The sequence below is a fragment of the Hemicordylus capensis genome, chromosome 1 (assembly GCF_027244095.1).
Source record: "Hemicordylus capensis ecotype Gifberg chromosome 1, rHemCap1.1.pri, whole genome shotgun sequence".
Classification (NCBI taxonomy): Eukaryota; Metazoa; Chordata; class Lepidosauria; order Squamata; family Cordylidae; genus Hemicordylus; species Hemicordylus capensis.
The window spans coordinates 141,884,337-141,894,939 of NC_069657.1; the positions used below are offsets into that span (position 1 = coordinate 141,884,337).

A 10,603-nucleotide genomic window follows, 5' to 3' on the forward strand; every position below is an offset into this window, starting at 1 on the left:
CTTTTCTCCTCCTCTACAGTTTGATGGACGCAGCATTCCTCTTCCACCTGAGCTGCGAGGGAGGTATAGCCTATCGACATCACTGCGGGGGTGCAGAGCATGATTGATGGTCATGATTTTCCTGGTCTTACGATCTAGCGTCTCTAGCTCTGCCTGGGTCCATCTATTATTCCTGCAGTGTATCTGATAACAGGTATAGCCCAGGTGTTTATGGCTTGTATGGTGTTCCCGCCATTGAGTTTGAACTTGTGGATTTTTCTAACTCTCCTGATATATTCACTTCCAATTTTTCTTTTAACTTCAGTGTGTGCAATGTTATCAGCCTGGAGAATGCCCCAGTATTTGTAAGGTTCTTTCTCTTCCAGGTTCTTGATCTTGCTTCCATTGGGCAGTTCTATTCCTTCTGTTTTTCTTATTTTTCCTCTTTTTATTATTAATGCAGCACACTTGTCTAGTCCAAACTCCATTGTATACTGAATATACGGACAGTGTTTAGCAGTGATTCGATTTCTGACTGGGACTTTCCATACAACTTCAGATCGTCCATGTACAGCAGATGGTTGATTTTACTTGATGTTTTAGATGTTTGGTATCCCAGGCCTGTTTTTAGTATTTGTGAAAGTGGGGTCATGGCGATTACAAACAACAGAGGGGATAGTGAGTCACCTTGTAAAATGCCTCTTCTAATGCTAACCTGTCCAAATGTCTCTCCATTGATTGTTAACTGTGTACTCCACATGCTCATTGCTTTTTTTTATAAATATCTGGATGTTTTTGCTGACACCAGTTGTTTCTAAACATTTTAGTATCCATGTGTGAGGCAATGAATTGAAGGCTTTCTTGTAGTCAATCCATGCAACACTTAGATTGGTTTTTCTTCTCTTGCAGTTTTCTAAAATCATTTTGTCAATCAGCAGCTGGTCTTTTGTGCCTCTGGTGTTCGGGCAATTTCCTTTCTGTTCAACTGGAAGCTGTTTGTTAGTTAATAAGTGTTGCATCACTTCATCTGCTATTATTCCAGTTAATAATTTGAACATGGTTAGCAGGCAGGTTATCGGTCTGTAATTACTTGGAACTGCACCTTTTGCTGGGTCTTTCATGATGAGATGAGTTTTCCCAGTTGTTAGCCATTGTTCAATATCACCTCCTTGCAAAATGTGATTGAACTGTTTTGATAGTTGTTTATGAAGGCTTGTTAGGTTTTTAAGCCAAAAACCGTGCAGTTCATCGTCGCCTGGCGCAGTCCAATTTTTAATTTTCTTTGCTGTTTCACTTATTAATTCTGGTGTTATTATTAGTTCTTGCATTTGTTGGTTACATTTTTTGACCTCTTTCATCCAGCCTGCTTTTTTATTGTAATCTATTGGATTGTCCCATAATTCCCGCCAGAATTGCACTGTTTCTTCTTTATTTGGTGTTTCTAGGTTTCTCGCAGTTTCTCCTTCTATGCTTTGGTAGAAACGTCTCTGATTTGACTGGAATTGGCGATTCTGCCAGTGTTGTGTAATTCTGGCTTCATATCTGCTAATCTTCTTTGACACTGCTGTTATTTGCTGCTTTATTATTTCCAGGACTTCTCTAATTTTCCTTGAATCTAGGTGGTATTTTTGGATCAGATACTGTTTGGTGTTTGCATTCTTCAGCTTCTTGTCTTTCATATCTTTCAATTTACTAGCATCTGATCTAAGCCTGGAGGTTTTATTTTCTAATCTAATCTTCCATTTAGGTGATGTACTGCTTTCTTTTTTGACAGGTCCACTGATCTTATATCTGAGCTCTTGTGTTGTAATTGTTGCTGCACTGTACATTAGTTGGTTTGTTTCTTGCAAATTATTGGTTGTTATTTCTGCAAGTGCAGCATTGACATCTTTTAATGCCTGAGCAAGTTGTTTTTGGCAACTGTTTTTAGAGCTGGAAGTCGAACCCTGGTGGTTGTTTGGTTCATGTGCTCAGTTATTATTTGCTTTAGTTCTTGTTGCTTTTCTGTTAAATGGCATTCGGGTTTTTGGGGTGAAGGAAAAGGGGAGGCTGCCTGGTTTTGATTTTGAAACAGTTCAGCAACAGTGGCATCCTCTATTTCCAACACCTCCACCACCTGCGTCTGAGCAAGTTCTTCAATTGGTGGTAATTCTTCTTCCATATCTTGAGCCTGTGTTGCTCTTTGCAGTTCTTCCAGCTCAACTCCTGTGAATACTTTATTTCTTGTTATGAATCGTCTCTGGTCTGCTAGCCTTTGTTCTGTTATTTCTGTATCTGGATGCTTCTCTTTCCAAATTTGGTACATTCTTTTTAAATAACCTCTTCTAGTTGGACTAGACTTGTAATAGCAGATCATTATTTCCTTGTTGGCATTTTTCGTATATATTTTTCGGTTAAGCGACATTTCTTCCAGTAACCCTGCTGTCTCCAGCCCTGGTTGCTCAACTGAAGATCCTGAGTCCTGTTGCCCACTTGTCACCAGATGTCCAGGGACTCCAGCACCTGGCGCGGTCTTTGTTGACCTGGGCGACAACCGATCCGGTATAGATTTATTAAAGTTACGTCTCCTCATATTGTTGATGGGAGAGGCCCTCTTTGTCTGGCTCCTCTGGTGAGACCTGTCCAGTATGGTTGGACCTCTAGCATAGCTCTCACCTTCCTCAGAGCACACAAGCCCCACAACCACGCCAAGGTAGTGCCTCACTGGGGGTTATATTATTAATTATTATTATTATTATTACATGTATATCCTGCTCTTCCTCCAAGGAGCCCGAGCAGAGCGGAATATAGTTCTAGCTGTAGTCCACCTTGTGCAGGGAGTCTCCTTGCGCAAGAGCACCACCTTTCTGGGAGCTCTTTGTGCAAGTGCACCACCTCCTCACGAATATGGCAGCCAGGAAGGGGCAATATTGGCTTTTCAAGGAGTTGGAGCGCATGCTTTCACTCCTGCTCAGACAGAGGAACCATGCTGCTCAGTTCATGGGCAGCTCCTGCCTCCCCTCTGAGGCCATCTTCATGAAGGTCTTCTGGCACCTTGAGTGGTGTGGGGACCATCAGACCTAAGGTCCAAATTTAAGTTGATCAAAGCCTCATTTTATTACACCCTCCAGGGCTTCCAGGGTGACCCGCCCACAGGCAGCCGTCCTGCCCACTACTGCACCATGCGACAGCTCTGGGAGCTGGCCAGGAAGCCCAGTTGGGAATTCACCCAGCCACTCAGAATTGACCCACTTAGCTATTGCCTCTTGCACTTCCTTGCCTGCCTCTGCTTCTGCCCGCTTCGTCTCCATGCAGCACTGCCCACCCCTCCTCACCAGGGGCATAGCAAGGTTGGAGTGGGCCCAGAGACAAGGTTTAAAAATGCCACAACACCCCCCACCGAAGCTCAGCTCATGAATTAAAGAAATCTTAAATGAGGCTGAATGGTGGTAACAAAAAGCAGTTTTGTAAATTGTGGACGATGCAAGTCATTTAATGGTACTAAAGAAAGACATACTGTTCTGGTAGCTCCAGGTCTTAACACTCGCATCAATTTCGGAGGATGAATACAACTGAAAGAAGCCCAGGCGGGTGAGTGGCTGGGGGAGTCAGTCATGTGACTTGCCTCTGGGGGGCCCCCCAAGGCAGTGGGCCCCCAGACAACTGTCTCCCCTTGCCCTATTATAGTTACGCCCCTGATTGCAATGCACTGCATGGCTGACCTTGTTTTTCTCATTTTTCTTTTCCAGCACAGCAACCAGAGCCAGCAGTTCTTCAAGAGCCACAGAGGACACACTTTTCCTGTCGGGACAGCAGCAAGGGCAACTCTCTTCAGAAGCCAGAGTAAGTAACAATGCAGTGGAGTCTGAGGGGTGAAGACTGAAATGCACTGCTTGACTGCCTTTTGTATTTTTTTCCTTTCAGGCCATAAGAAAAGAACAAATCAATGGAGGGATGGGGTGGCGATTGGGGGGAAGCATAGGCCACAGTTTCCCTCCCAGAGCAAGAGCGAGCAGGCAGCCCTTCAGGAACCATGGAAGCCTCACTATTCCAACGAGTACAGGAGCAAGAGCAATCCTTCAAGAGCCATGGTAAGAAACAGTGCAGTGTAGTGGCAGAAATCCCTGTACTGTCTGCACTGCTTAAGTTGCTTTCATGTTTCTTTCACGAGGAAGGCGGGGAAAGAAAGGTTAGTTAGCTTACCCAATTATCCAAAATGTACTGCCCACACAGGGCCCTGCCCATCACCTGCCCTGCCTAGCATCAGTGCCCCTGCAGTGGAGTGGTTGTAAATATATTTTTTTTCAAATTCAATTTTCATTAATTTTAACAACCGTAATATTATCATTCATTACAAATACACACAAAAAAAGGTGGACTTCCCGTTCACATCTCTTCGTGAATCATCAACTATAAAATTTACCCTTGCTATAATAATAATTCAAAACATAAGTTCAAACCCTTACAAACATAATTAATCTAACCAACCTGCAATTTTTACTAAATTTCAAACCCTGCTGTCAAGTCCATAGTAGGAAAATAATTCTTTAGATACAACAAAAATGGTTTCCAATCTTCTTTAAAACATTCCAAGTTTTGATCTCTTAATAGTGCTGTAAGTTTTGCCCTCTCCGCATATTCCAAAATTTTTATCAGCCAGTCTTCTTTTGAAGACAGTTCACTGGTCTTGCATTTCTGTGCATATATAATTCTGGCCGCCGTAGAGGCATACATAAAAATGTTAAATTAGTTGTAGAAATTGCACCTTGTGTTATTCCCAGCAGGAAGGATTCTGGCTTCTTAGGAAATGTCATTTTAAATATTGTCTTTAATTCATTATATATCATATCTCAATAGGCTTTAGCCTTCCCACAGGTCCACCACATATGAAAGAATGTGCCTTCAAAATGTCCACACTTCCAGCATTTGTTTGAAACATTTTTATACATTAATGCCAATTTTTTTGGTGTCAGATACCATCTATACATCATTTTATAATAGTTTTCTTTTATAGCATAACATGCAGTAAATTTTAAATCATTTTTCCATAACTTTTCCCAGGCTGCCATTTCTATATTACGCCCCACATCTTGAGCCCACTTTATCATAGTCGTTTTAACCACTTCCTCTCTTGTCTCCTCCAAAAGCAACAGTTTATACATTTTAGAAACTAATTTTTCATCATTTTGACATAATTCCTTCTCAAAATTTGAAGTCTGGTCCTCAAATCCAACTAAGGTCTTTCTTATACATCTCATTTAACTGATAATAGTGAAACCAATCTCTAACCAAATCTTGTATTTCAGTTAAGCTTTTTGACTTACAATCCTTTTCCTGAAAATGTAACAAATCCCTTTGGGTACCCCAACACATTTGCATATTTACTTCTTTACGTGATAAGGCTTCAATCGGAGATACCCATAACGGAGTTTTAGGTTCAAACCAATTTTTGTATTTTAACCACACCCTCATTAAACTCCTTCTCACATAGTGGTTCAAAAAATCTTTATGTATTTTACTTTTTTCATACCACAAATACGCATGCCATCCAAACCTTCTGTCAAATCCTTCCAAATCAAGAATTCTAGGGTTTCTTAGCGTTATCCATTCTTTTAACCATGTCAAACAAACAGCATCAAAATATAACCTTAAGTCTGGCAAGGTAAGACCACCTCTTTCCTTTGCATCTGTTAGATTCTTAAAATTAATTCTTGGTCTTTTCCCCTGCCAAACAAACTTAGTTATGTCCTTCTGCCATTGCTTAAAACAAGTTAAAGTGTTAATTATGGGAATAGTCTGAAAGAAAAACAACATTTTAGGCAAGACATTCATTTTCACCACTGAAATTCTTCCCATTAAAGACAAATTCATTTTAGACCATCTTTGTAGATCAATTTTCACTGAGTTCCATATTTTGACATAATTATTTATAAACAACAAGGAGTTGTTATTTGATAACCAGACCCCCAAATATTTAACTTTCTTCTCCACTTTCAACTCACTTATTTCAGAGAATCTGTCATTAGCTTTCTGATCCATATTTTTAGTTAAAACCTTAGTCTTGGTCTTATTTATATAGAATCCAGCCAGCTGACCAAATTGTTGTATTTTATCCAAGAGTCTTTCAATCTTATCCATTGGATTCTCTAGAAACAGCACAACATCATCTGCAAAGGCTCTCAGCTTATAATCCTGTTTCCCAATTTTGGGACCATGTAATTTATCATCTTCTCTGATAGTTCTACAAAGCACTTCTAGAACCAATATAAAAAGCAATGGGGAAAGTGGACATCCTTGTCTAGTCCCTCTTTGTATTACACACTTGTCTGATAATTCCCAATTTACTATAATCTTAGCATATTGCTCCGAATAAATTGTCTTAAGTGCCCTAATAAAATTATTGCCAGCAGTCATTACCTCTAGTAATCTCCACAAAAATTGCCACGAAATATTGTCAAAAGCTTTCTCTGCATCCAAAAAAATCATCGCCATCTGTTTATCATTATGTTTTTCATAGTACTCCAGTACATTCAGGACTGTTCTGACATTATCTCTCAATTGTCTCTTTGGCAAAAATCCAGCTTGATCTTCATGAATAAAATGCCTCAATATAACCTTCATTCTTCTTGCCAAAATGGCAGCAAAAAGTTTGTAATCATTATTTAAAAGTGAAATTGGTCTATAATTTTTAACTAACGTTAAGTCTTGGTCTGGTTTTGGGATTACTGCAATATTTGCGTACTTCCACGAATCCAGCATAATCCCTTTTTGTAAGATAACATTCATAGTCCATTGAAGAGGTTGTAGAATTTGATCTTTAAATGACTTATAGTATAAAGCTGACAGTCCATCAGGCCCGGGGGCCTTGTTGGGCTTGGCTTGATTTATTACTTCTCTTATTTCCATAACAGTTATCGGAGCATTCATAGTTTCTATTTGCTCCTTAGTAAGTTTTGGAATATTTTTGATCCTAAGAAACTGCTCAATTTTTTTTATCTTCAACTATTTTGCCTTTATATAGTTCTGAATAATATTTTAAAAATTCCGCTCTTATTTCCTTTCCATCATAAGAGAGCCCATTTTTTGTAAGTATTTTGGATATGTAATTTTTCTTCTTCTCAGATCTAATTTTCCAAGCTAACAACTTGCCTGGTTTGTTTGTGAACTCAAATGTCCTTTGCTTAACATATTTCAAATTCCGTTCTAGTTCATTCGCTGTCAACATAGAAAGTGGTTGCAGCATTTTAATAGCTTGTGTGGCCGTCTTCTTATCTTTGGCCCATAATAATTCCCTTTCCTTTTTGGAGATCTGCATCAATAATATCTCTTTTTTCAATCCTCTTTGCTTTTTAAAATATGAATTTTGTTGTATAAAAAAACCTCTCATAACCGCTTTACTTGCATCCCAAACAGTTTTATTGTCCATTCCCTGATTTAAATTCAATTCAAAATAGTCCTTTAATTTCTTTTTAGCTTTCTCCACAACATCTGGTTTTTTCAAGAGGTATTCATTCAATCTCCAATGAAATGAAGTCGTTCTTTTCTTCTTCCATATAAAACAAATTGGGTTATGATCTGAAAAAGTCCTAGGTAAAATATCCATCCTTTCCATACATGGTGTAATAGCTTTGGATGTCCAAACCATATCTATCCTTGAATGTGATTGATATCTTTCAGAGAAGTAAGTATATTCTTTTGCACTGGCATTTTTAATTCTCCACAAATCATAAAGATTCATGTGGTCTACTAAGTCAAAGAATACTTTAGGAAGTTTACCTTGTGAGTTCCTATCCGAAATGTCGTATTTTCTATCCAAAGGTATTGAAACAACTCCATTAAAATCTCCCAATATAATCAAATTGACATTCGATAACTCCGCCATCTTTGTTGCTTTCATGTTTATTTCACGATGAAGGCGGGGAAAGAAAGGTTAGTTAGCTTACCCAATTATCCAAAATGCACTGCCCACACAGGGCCCTGCCCATCACCTGCCCTGCCTAGCATCAGTGCCCCTGCAGTGGAGTGGTTGTAAATATTAGCAAAGACCAGATGGCAGATGCAGATCTTCATTATTACACCAGTTTTCTGCATCTCAGTTTAGATCTACCAAAATACTAAAAATAATATATTTGTCTTATATTTCATTCAGTTTTTTACTTCCAAAATGACCAGAAGTATTATGATAACCTTACAATACAAAGAAGAAGAAGAAGAAGAAGAAGAAGAAGAAGAAGTCTTTAAAGACACATTTGTTCACCCAGGCTTTTAATTAAATAGTGTTTTAATAGTTTTAATATTGTTTTACAATATTTTTTAAATTTTTAAATTGTAATGTGTCAATCTTTTCTGCTACCATTTCTTTTGTTTTAATTAATGTTTTAACTTTTTCTGTTGTAAACCGCCCAGAGACATGAGTTTGGGCGGTATAGAAACATGTTAGGTAGATAGATAGATAGATAGATAGATAGATAGATACCAACATAGATAGATACTAATAGATAGATAGATAGATGTCCCCTGCTAACTGGGCAAAGAGGCACCTTTTACCGTGGTGAGTCTCTTTATTTAGCAGGGGGAGAGTAACTGGCCCTATCCACCCCCAGCACAGTACTTCCAGTGACTGTTGCTGGTGTGTGTCTTATGTTTCTTTTTAGAATGTGAGCCCTTTGGGGACAGGGAGCCATCTTATTTGTTATTTCTCTTTGTAAACCGCCCTGAGCCATTTTTGGAAGGGCGGTATAGAAATCGAATTATTATTATTATTTCTTGTTTACACAGTCAGACAGGTGTTATTGACTGGTTTGTTTTATCCAGACATCGAGTCCTTCCCAAGGACCTGGGATGCCAGAATTTTATCATCAATACTGTTGGTTATTATATATATCGTCGCAAAATATAGGCTGTTCCCAGTAAAGCTGCTTTTTGTAATTGGCTGGTGGTGATTTCTGTTATTATTGCTTGTTTACACAGTCAGACCGGTGTCATTGACTGGTTTGTTTTATTCAGACATCGAGTCCTTCCCAAGGACCTGGGATGGCTGAATTTTATTGTCAGTTGTTATAGATATCGTCACAGAATATAGGCTGTTCCCAGGAAAGCTGCTTTTTTTAATTGGCTGATGGTGATTTCTGTGGCCCCTATGGTGTTGAGGTGCTCTTCAAGGTCTTTTGGAACTGCACCCAGGGCGCCAATTACCACTGGGATTATTTTGGTCTTTTTCTGCCACAGCCTTTCAATTTCAATTTGTAGATCTTTGTATTTGGTGATTTTTTCTATTTCTTTTTCTTCTATTCTGCTATCCCCTGGTATTGCTATGTCGATTATTTTAACTTGTTTTTCTTTCTTCTCGACTACAGTTATATCTGGTGTATTGTGTGGCAGATGTTTGTCTGTTTGTAGTCGGAAGTCCCATAATATTTTTACATCTTCATTTTCAACAACTTTTTCAATTTTATGGTCCCACCAATTTTTGGCTACAGGTAGCTTGTATTTTTTGCAGATGTTCCAGTGTATCATCTGCTACCTTGTCATGCCTTTGTTTGTAGTCAGTCTGTGCGATTTTTTTACAACAGCTGATTAGGTGGTCCACGGTTTCATCTGCTTCTTTACAAAGGCGGCACTTGCTGTTTGTGGTGGATTTTTTGACTTTTGCTCTTATTGCATTTGTTCTTAGTGCCTGTTCTTGTGCAGCCAGTATTAAACCCTCTGTTTCTTTCTTCAAGTTGCCATTCTTAAGCCATTGCCAGGTCTTGGTGATGTCTGATTTTCCACTTATATTGTGCAAATATTGACCATGCAGGGGCTTATTTCTCCATTTTTCTGCTCGGTTCTTGACTTGTTCTTTCTTGTAGGCCTGTTTTGTTTCATTGGTGTTGAATAGTTTCTCATTATTGACCATCTGAAGTGCATCTTCTTCACTGTCCTTGATATATTCTTCAAGGCCACTTTTCTCCTCCTCTACTGTTTGATGGGCTTGCAGCATTCCTCTTCCACCTGAGCTGCGAGAGAGGTATAGCCTATCTACATCACTGCGGGGTCTATCATTCCTGCAGTGTATCTGATAACAGGTATAGCCCAGGTGTTTATGGCTTGTATGGTGTTCCCGCCATTGAGTTTGGACTTGAGGATTTTTCTAACTCTCCTGATATATTCACTTCCAATTTTTCTTTTAACTTCAGTGTGTGCAATGTTATCAGCCTGGAGAATGCCCCAGTATTTGTAAGGTTCTTTCTCTTCCAGGTTCTTGATCTTGCTTCCATTGGGCAGTTCTATTCCTTCTGTTTTTCTTATTTTTCCTCTTTTCATTATTAATGCAGCACACTTGTCTAGTCCAAACTCCATTGCTATATCGCTACTGAATATACGGAGAGTGTTTAGCAGTGATTCGATTTCTGACTGGGACTTTCCATGCAACTTCAGATCGTCCATGTACAGCAGATGGTTGATTTTACTTGATGTTTTAGATGTTTGGTATCCGAGGCCTGTTTTGTTTAGTATTTGTGAAAGTGGGGTCATGGCGATTACAAACAACAGAGGGGATAGTGAGTCCCCTTGGAAAATGCCTCTTCTAATGCTAACCTGTCCTAGTGCCTCGCCATTGATTGTTAACTGTGTACTCCACATGCTCATTGCTTTTTAAATAAAT

General features: G+C 39.1%; 1 long non-coding RNA gene across 2 annotated transcripts; it reads left to right on the plus strand.

Annotated features, from left to right (window-relative positions):
* Nucleotides 1-218: 218 nt before the first annotated feature.
* On the plus strand, nt 219-8,889 carry LOC128339451 (uncharacterized). Of its 2 annotated transcripts, XR_008313040.1 has the most exons (4): nt 219-3,549; nt 3,708-3,801; nt 3,883-4,049; nt 8,108-8,889. It is a non-coding gene; the product is annotated as an uncharacterized LOC128339451 (long non-coding RNA). The 2 variants fall into 2 exon arrangements; XR_008313039.1 differs by having other exon boundaries at nt 224-3,801.
* Nucleotides 8,890-10,603: the final 1,714 nt, after the last annotated feature.